Source organism: Octopus sinensis, linkage group LG1 (assembly GCF_006345805.1).
Source record: "Octopus sinensis linkage group LG1, ASM634580v1, whole genome shotgun sequence".
Taxonomy (NCBI): domain Eukaryota; kingdom Metazoa; phylum Mollusca; class Cephalopoda; order Octopoda; family Octopodidae; genus Octopus; species Octopus sinensis.
In genome coordinates this window covers 71,986,787-71,996,786 of record NC_042997.1, presented here as the reverse complement: position 1 = coordinate 71,996,786, position 10,000 = coordinate 71,986,787, and the positions used below count along the sequence as shown (strand labels likewise).

The window sequence follows — 10,000 nt, the reverse complement described above, 5'->3', positions numbered from 1 at the left end:
CACAATTAGGCCCTAAATACCGGATATTTAGCATGGCAACTTTTCTCCTTTTTCCTTTTACAGTTCTCGTATAACTCGCGTTGCTTCGTTAGATTAAGCAGATATATCCGTTTGCATCTACACACACATCACACCAAAATATAACACACGCTCACAACAATGACGCTCACATTCAGTCTTATTTCACTAAAATGCGTGCGCATCATTCATTATATACACATTACCAAACAGCTAAGAATAATCTCACTGCACTCGCTACTGTCTTTTTAACTTAGTCTGATATTTCCTACCTCTTAATCTCGCTCTCTCTACTTGTTAATCTACGTCTATGTGGACCTCTCCAGTTACCCTATGACACTATTCTGTCTTTCTCACTTCGTTCCTCTTCTCTGTTTGTCTGTCCCTGTCTCTATGTCTCTCTGCCTGTCTTTCTCTCTCTCTTTCTTTCTGACTTTCTTTTCAACGCCTCCTTCGCATAAAAGTTTAGAGGTGTAACGTAACGAGAGCAAACTATAATCCAAATTGGAAGTTAAAAATTTTGTTTTGTTTTAATAATGTTATTATGTCACCTTTGAGTCAAGGGTGAAAGTTGTGGCACATACACACACACGCACACACACATACACACACACACACACACACACACACACACACACAGACACCATATATATACATATATATAAGAAAAACTTGTGAGGAATTAGAGAGGAAGTTTGTAACGTTCCTTGTAGAAGAATAATTTCGTTATAGCTCCTTGAAGGCAATACACATCACGCATCTGTCATTCCTCAGCCGGTGTATATTTAAAAAGTTGTACCTATGTGATGAAATTTGGCTTACACCTATTTCCAGTAGTCATTTTAGGTACAGTATATTACTGATAAGTTTACTCAACTGGTCTATTGAACAGTTGAGAATAATTGAACGACCTAAAAATATTAATGCTACTTTCGTCTGAGCCATTTCTGGTTATATATATAATGCATTCGTTTGTGGCATCTCTCTCCTCCTCTTTCTGTGTGTGTGTATATATATATATTATATAATATATATATATATATATATATATATATACAGAGAGAGAGGGATATACATATATATATATATATATATATATATATATATATGTTATAAATATATATATATATATATTATAAGTATGTTTATGTAAGTACGTGGAGGCACATAGCCTAGTGGTTAGGGTACCAGACTCGCGGTCGAGAGATCACTGGTTCGAACCTCAGACCGGGCGACATGTGTTTATGAGCGGCACACCTAAGCTCTACGCAGCTCCGGTAGAAGGTAATGGGGAATTTCTGATGACTCTATCGTCACAACTTTCTCTCACTCTTTCCTCCTGCATCTAGCCGTTCACCTGCGACGGACCGGCGTCACTGTCCAGGTGGGGAACCTATACACCAATGAAACCGAGAAAACGGTCCTTATGAGCCAGGTAAGTACATGTGTCCCAAAATTCACTAATGGGTTTCAATTGGGCAAGTGTCTTTTACTATAGCCTCGGGCTGACCAAAGCCTTGTGAGTAGATTTGGTAGATGGAAACTGAAAGAAGCCCGTCGTATGTATGTATATGTATATATATACATATATATATGTATCTGTGTATATATGTTTGTGTGTCTGTGTTTGTCCCCCCAACATCGCTTGACAACCGATGGTGGTGTGTTTACGTCCCCGTAACTGATAGAATAAGTACTAGGCTTACAAAGAAGAAGTCCTGGGGTCGATTTGCTCGACTAAAGGCGGTGCTCCAGCATGGCCGCGGTCAAACGACTGAAACAAGTGAAAGAGTAAAAGAGTAACTTTACAAATAAATGCATGAAATTTTGATACAGTATAAAGGATATAATTAAAATTAATATCCACAAGTGAAATTTTGCAACAGTACTACTTTACTTACGAAAAATGACATCGCTTAAATGGTAGCCAATTCTGACTTCGCACGCCTGTGCTTTGTCCAAAACTTGCACCATAACAGCCTCAAGAGTTTCAGACACCAATTCTCTGATTTCTCTATTGATATTCTCCTTTAGTTGCGCCGGGGTCTCCGGTTTGTTGACGTAAACCCTCTCTTTCAGGTATTTCCACAAGAAAGAATTCGGGCTAGTCAAGTCTGGGGAACGTGAAGGTCAGTTGACATTGCCGTAGTGGGAGATTATTCTCTCTCCAAAGCAGTTCCGTAGCCACTGCATTGTTTTTCTTGTGGTATGAGAAGTTGCCTCATCTTGCTGGAACCATGTGTGAGGTCTGCCTTGAATGGCCGGGCACAAATAGGTCTCAATCATTGATACCTGAGAGGGTTTATGTCTACAAACCGGAGATCCTGGTGAAACTGAAGGGGAACATCAATGGAGAAGTCAAAGAGTTGGGGGTCTGAAAGTTTTGGAAAGAGCACAGGCGTGCATTGCCGAAAATGGCTGCCATTTAAGCGATGTCATTTTTAGTATGTGATGTCGTGGTGTTGCAAAATTTGACTAATGCATATTAATTTGCATTATGTTCTTTATATTGTATCAAATTTTCATGATTTATTTGTAAAATTAAGGAAGTTATAAAAAACTGAAACCCATCAGTTACTTTTAGGCCACCCTATATGTATATATATATAATATATATATTATATATATATATATATATATATATAAATATATATATATATATGTGTGTGTGTGTGTGTGTGTGCGTGTGTTTGAGTGTGTGCGTGCGTGTGTGAGTGCGTGTGCGCGCGAGTGTGTGTATGTATGTATGTATGTGGTGATGCATGACTTTGATGTGCGTTGCACTCATGGTCGTAAGATTGCGGTTTTCTTGAGCAAATCATATCATTTCATGGTTCCACAGATGAGGCAGTGTGATCATTATCGTATCGTTGACACAGAAACTTGAATTCCTGAATATAATTCTCCATACTTGTATCCTAACTATAGTCCTTTATTTCAAACAAGACCAGGTGTATATATTTTGTCGTCCCACAGGGTTTGTTAATACGCACGCACACACACACACATACACACACATATACATATTGGTAGTATAGAGTGACCAATGGTTTCGCATCCACAAAGGGCTTCGCCCCATAGACGAGTCGTCAGATTCGAAAGTCGAAGACAACTGTAACTCTTCACCTCTCGTTACGGTCATTTGATTAATAAGTCACCAAAGAATAAATACTCTGAGGTCAGCGAGGACAGGTTATCTCCCTTAAATAACCCGTCCTCGCTGACCTCGGTAGGTTTTGACAGATACATTTATATCGATTGGGACAGTCATATCAATGAGGAGGCATGTTCTTTGTTTGAAGTCGTTCAATATGATGTCTGGCCTATTTGCATCTATCTTTCTGTCAGTTTGAATGGGGAAGTTCCAGAGGAGTGTGATGTGGTCATTTTCAAGCACTGGAAGTGGTTTGTGTTCCCACCAGCTTTTTCAGATTACCCAGTGAATATATTGTGCAGCTCTATCATGCCTGTTGAGATACTCTGTAGGCGCTAGAAGACTGCACTTGGAGACAACATGATCAATGGTTTCATTTTGTTGTTGACATACACGACATGTTGGGCTACTTCCGTTCTTTAATATGTTGGCTTGGTAGTTCCTTGTAGGTAGGCATTGATCTTGAGCTTCTATGATAAACCCTTCTGTTTCAGAGTTTAAGCCAGAGGCCATTAACCATTGATGGGTCAGGGCTTTGTTAACATTTGCATTATTCGCTCTCTTTGGGTATTTGCCATAGAGAGGTTTTTCTTGCCATTTATCATTCAGAATATCTAAGGCAGCAGTTTTAGCACGGGTTTTCATGCGTTTAGCTTTTTCTGTGCTTTTCTTGTATGTCTAATTCCGAAATTTGCTGTATTCGGAATTCACTTAGATATTCCTTTGCCTGTTTTGTTACTGAGTATTATGCTTTCTTGTTTTCATGTTTTGAGACAAGTTTTAACATCCAGTCCTCAGAGTTTTTTCAGGTAGGTGTCTAGGCCAATTGTAGCAATCTTCAATTATTATTATTATTGTTGTTGTTATTATTATTATTATTATTATTGTTATTATTATTATTATGTATTATGAATTCAAAATTGATTTCCCAATTAACGAATAAATTGTAGCCCAATTGAAGAATAAATTGAATTTACAATAACAGATTTCTACTTGAATGCCAAAATTCGTGTCTTGTATGACACTTTATTGAAGCAGAAACTATTTCCCGAACTATAATTTCGAGTTGCATGTTTACAAATAGTCGCACTCACACACAAAGGCTCGGGCGCAGGTACGATTGCACCCATACACGGTCCTTCACACACATACATATACAGGAATTTTTGTAAAATATGAGGGAAGTAGTGATGACAGAAATATCGCAGATTTCTCTTTAAGTATAAACAATTCGCTCGTGATGAGTTATTTTCCGTGATCTTTGTGGAAAGAAAGGGTCCAAATGCTTGTAAGCTGAAGTATATTTGTTTCAGATTCCTCAAAGTTGAATTCCTGTTGAATTTATCCCGTTTCATGTATTATCAACATTATATAAGTATTAGTAAGATAGTAGGCATTAAATTCAGTTTGCTAAGTTATTGTTTAGCTACAGATTAACACTGATCTAGCAGACTTGCAATCAAAGACGTGTACGTTACTGTCTCTTCTCGTTTGCTATAAACGTAGTGCATCTACTGTTCGGAGCATCTTTCCTTTTTGATATCCTGTGGCGTAACTCCTAGCAGTTCTTTTTACAATATAGAAGTTTCGCCACTGGCACTTGTCTGCTCTGTCATAGACATAGTTAACCTATGCAGAGCATAAGTTAACTTCATGTAGGGTATACACTTCATGAAGTGTAGCTAGGAAAAAGTCGGTAGTTTTTATATTCCCAAACTTAGCCGCATAAAAAGTTATAACACTATAACCATATAGTATAGCTTAAAGTATTAAGTTGCTTCTATCCTGTGACAGCTATCTACAAATTAGGTGACTGTTTCATTTAATCATTGTTTTAACTGTGTTGGTATTATCTGAGAGTTAAGTCACTCAGTGCATACAAAATATACTGCATATGCCATGATATGAACTCGCAATCATGTGTTTATTTATCCGTTATCTTATCGAAATGGTCATGAACGACCGCACTTAGGTCCCATTCCCAACAACCATAACCACCTTTATATTCTACTTGAGTAGTTAAATTATTTGCTAAGCCATGTGGAGAGCAAGCTGGAGAGACAGTGGATAATAAAGTTCTTACGATACATAAAAAGCGTGTGATGATATCTGAATAGAATTTGATCGTAGAACATTTCTATTAGAGTAGCTTTCCAGCTAAACAACTACAGTAACAACATTACAACCAAGAACAAATTTCAGCCCTTGTACCGTGTCAATATGGTAACCTATATAATATTTATATTCAAATATGAAATAGAAGCAGCGCTGGTGTAATAAACGTTATCGACCGCACATGCTTAACATAAACATACTATGTATTTGCCGGTGGGCTGCGATTTGGCGTGGTGGAGATTTATAGCATTATACGTATACTTATGTAAGCGAATGTTTGAAGCGAAATTGGATGGGAGATCTTTCGAAGTCCTGTTGAGATACTTTAGTATTTAGTATTTAAGCGTATGTGCAAAAGAATGTAGTACATAAGTTCAACATCGCTGATAAGTAGATTGAGAGTCATCAGTTGCTGTGCGACAAACACTGCACTAAATATATTACGAGAATTCAAAAGGAAATATTCAGCGGTTTTCCCAACGTCACACACACGTAAGAACACACGCAGTACACATGCACATACACGTCCATACGTACATTTCCATATATAACGCTGTCAATTTAAGCGTCGCTCTGACGTACACTTGAACACACCAGGCTATCCTCATTTGCTAAACAGGGAAAGATTGCGAGGATATTTGTTTACATTTATCCACTGAGTTCGATTAGACGTCGCACTGAAAGTGAAACTCTTACTAAATGCGTAGTACAAAATATATTTGCATCGGTTAGACTGATTACATTGCTATCTCAATGGAGACTTATTATACATCTTTCTCTCATCACAGATTATATATATATATATATATAATATATATATATATATATATATATATAATACAAATAAGAAAATGGAGAAACAATTTAGTTTGTTCATCAACTTTCGTATATTAGAATGTTGAATTATCTATTCATTTAACAAATGAGAACCTTAATAGCATACATATATACCTTATAATTCAATACATATAAGATAAGAATACAAATTATAAAAATCATAATATAAATGATTGAAATCATTAAAATAACTCCTTACAGCTGTTTCAGCCTATGGTTAAAAGTTTCTATTTTTATTTTTATTGCCTACAGTTGTAAATTATATTGAGGCTGTAGGCATTTAAAAATAGGGTATTTATATATAAAACCATAGGCCACACATGCACACATAGACATTCAAACACTCATACACACAGACACACATTCACTATATATAATATATATATATATATATATATATATATATGTATGTATGTATGTATATAATGTATATATATATATATATATATATGTATATATCTCTATATATAATATACGTTTATATGTATATATATGTATGTATATATATATATATATATATATATATATATATATATATATATATATATATATATATATATATATATGTGTGTGTATATATATGTTATTCGACCATAAGGATTTAGCTGTTCGATCAACTGAATTAACTACTCATTGAACTAGCGTAAAAGTCGGCGAGTATTCAACAGATAAGTGTATCTGCATTGTAATTCTCAAGGAGGGTTTGATTTGCTGGAGACAGTGTCTAACGAGGCTGCTCCTTTGAATTTAAGATACAATCCATCAAATACCTTTCTAGGAAGAATCCGCATACTCAGTTTCACTCTTAAGGTATGCGTCGACCCAATGTTATGGCAAACCGTAAGTTATAAATCGAACCTAATACCTCGAAGTTGTATTTTCTTATGCTTTTTTAACCATTATACTCCAAAGTGCATAACGTAGATTCAACGACGATTGTGCAATTACCGTCAATGACACCAGGTCTTCATAAGGAGGGAACGTGCTTTGTCGGCATACAACTTGGGAATACTCAAAACAGTTTAAATTTAAAATTTAAATCTAATCTTTAGCGGTTGTGTGGTAAGTAGCTTCCTTAATGACCACATGGTTCAGGGTTCAGTCCCACTGTGTGGCACCTTGGGCAAGTGTCTTCTAGTACAGCCTTTGAGTGGATTTGGTAGACGGAAACTGAAAAATTCCGTCGTATATATATATATATATATATATATAGATATATATATATATATATATATATATATATATATATATATATATATGTATATATATGTGTGTGTGTGTTGTCGTATATATATATGTATGTGTACGTAAATGCAAGTATATACATAAACATACATTTACTTACACAGAGTAGAGAAACGGAGAATAATTGGGGAAGAAAGAAATGTTAAATAATTGTGATAATCACATGTGTACATGTATATTCATGCTTTCGTGCGTATGCTTGCTCATATGTACCTACGTATAAGCATGTGTGTATGCGTTCATTGTTGTGTGAATCGCTTTTCATAGTAATACAAATATACTTCTGTTAAAAGAAGCTTTCCATCGCTTTTTTATGTCAGTGTTCATTGAGTGAATCAAATTTATGTACTAGGTCACCTAACAAGTATTTTACAATGAATTTCGAGTCTGGGAAAATAAGCTTTTGGTTCCGATTGAACTGAGTTTATACACTTGAACATTTATATTTGAATGGATAAAAGATATGAATGAGTTTCTGACACTTTATTCATATTTTATGTATGAATGTAATGAATTTTATGTAAACATATGTGAAAATGTAGTTTGTGTGAGTAAGCATACATATACTCACACACATACTCACACACACACATGCACACACAGGTACTCACACGCACTGGTACACGCACATACACACACACATTGATACGTATATTAATATACATATTTATTTCTGCATGAATACAGGTGTGTGTGTTTTTGTGTGTAATTCGTGTGTGTTTATCTCTGTATTTATGTTTATGTAGACTGTTCTCAATGAACATAAAAGAATACTTTATTCAATGTTTCTTTTCTATGTATAAATGCAATTCAATGTATGTATGTATGTATCTACCTATCTATCAATCTATCTATCTATCTAGCCATATTCAGCTGTAATATAGTTTTTATACGTATATTGTGTTATACATATATGTGTGTAATATGTTTTTTTAAAGTAAAGTAAGTGATAGGTATATATAAATATGTCAATTTTCATGAATAAAAGGTGAAATAATGTGCGTATAAATATTTCTTTATTACATGATATTAGTATAAAATCCAGTGAACGTAACAATTTTTTCATATTTATGTATGAAATATATACTTACGTGCATAATATTCCTAAAATTACGAATTTCGTGCACTGTGTCCAGATATATTAACACTAAGGCATATATATATATATATATGTATCATTTTATGCTTGTACCTATGAATGTATGGTTGTTTGCATGTAGACATGCGCGCGCGCAATCCTAATGTACTTTAACACTCAATATTGAAATATGAGAAGGAACGCAATCTACACTCCAGAGTTAACATCCAGTTACATTACGCACCAGCCATTTACGGTTTCGGTTGACACATTATTGACTAATTTAGTCAGTCCGTTTTCTGTTTCCTTCTTACAACATCATAGTTGATTGCAATCAGTAGTTGACCCCTTGTTATCGTAAATTTATATTAGAGTGGTTAAATTTACATAACGTATTGAATAATGTATGAAGCAATGAATGATCTAGAAAATATGTGAGAATCTTGCGCGTGTGTGTATAGTATGTGTGAGTGAGTGTGTGTGTATGTTTGTTTGTGCGTGCGCGCACGCATGTGTGTTGCAGGATTACTTCTCTGAATGACACAGCATAACATTTAACTTTTGCTTAGAACAATTAAATCCACATACAACCAAGTTCCGATGAAATATTAATCATAATTTAACCTTCGGTTATCTGTCGGTACTAATTATATTTGAATTTATAGACTGTACATCTGAGAGTAGAATTAAAGAGGAAATTTGATAATATAATCCTTACACGTGTTTCACTAGCGTATACTTGTATGTTGTGCGATAATCGCTTCATAGAAGATTGCACAATCGCCTCAGAAATTTCGATCCTCCGAAGAAATTAACAATTTAATCCATTTTTAATTGCTAACATCAGTTGGCAGGCAGAACTAAATGAGAACTGCGTGTGAATTTAGCAGAACATTCTGTATATAGCTGTTAAGAAATACTTTATATTATTTTTATTTTATCACAGAGATAAAGAAACTGGGGGAAAGTTTATAAGTGTTATCCGAGGAAAAGAAGAGTTTAGTCGTCTAAATTACTGTATATAAAACATAGAATAGATATAATACATTTCTTTCTAACTGCACCTTCTCCCCAGAAGTCGTTGTGTTCTGACTGTATACTCGGCTTTTAGGTCTTGAAAAATATTGCAGACCATTTTGATGACTTTAACTTGGCGCCGCTTGCTAATGTCACATTTGCCACTTTTTATTGGGATGCCGATGTATAGAAGGAAGAAATAATAACATCACGCGTTTGCTACTTTAAAGCGAGGTTGGTTCAGCTGCTGAGACTTAAATGTCTTATTGGTGCCAGTGTTCTATTACGATCTCGGTTAAATATTCGGACTTGAGATTTCGTTTATTAAATATAATTTACGATCATACTATATCTCGTTCGCTGACACTGCTTCGGATTCCTATTATTACATTGAAAATACAATTATATTTTTCAGTCTGTTTAATGGTACCCTTTACTCAACACATGGTTTGATTGACAGATATGAAATGTGTGAATTTTAGGAAAAGGGTAATGAGAACAATAGACAATAAAAAAATCTTCCGATTAATAATGAG

The 10,000-nt window shown here is 34.8% G+C and overlaps 1 protein-coding gene across 1 annotated transcript in view; it reads left to right on the top strand.

The window, feature by feature from the left end:
* Window positions 1–10,000, top strand: part of LOC115213637 (A disintegrin and metalloproteinase with thrombospondin motifs 16) — a 408,361-nt gene that overhangs the window by 80,993 nt on the left and 317,368 nt on the right. The window lies entirely within an intron of this gene.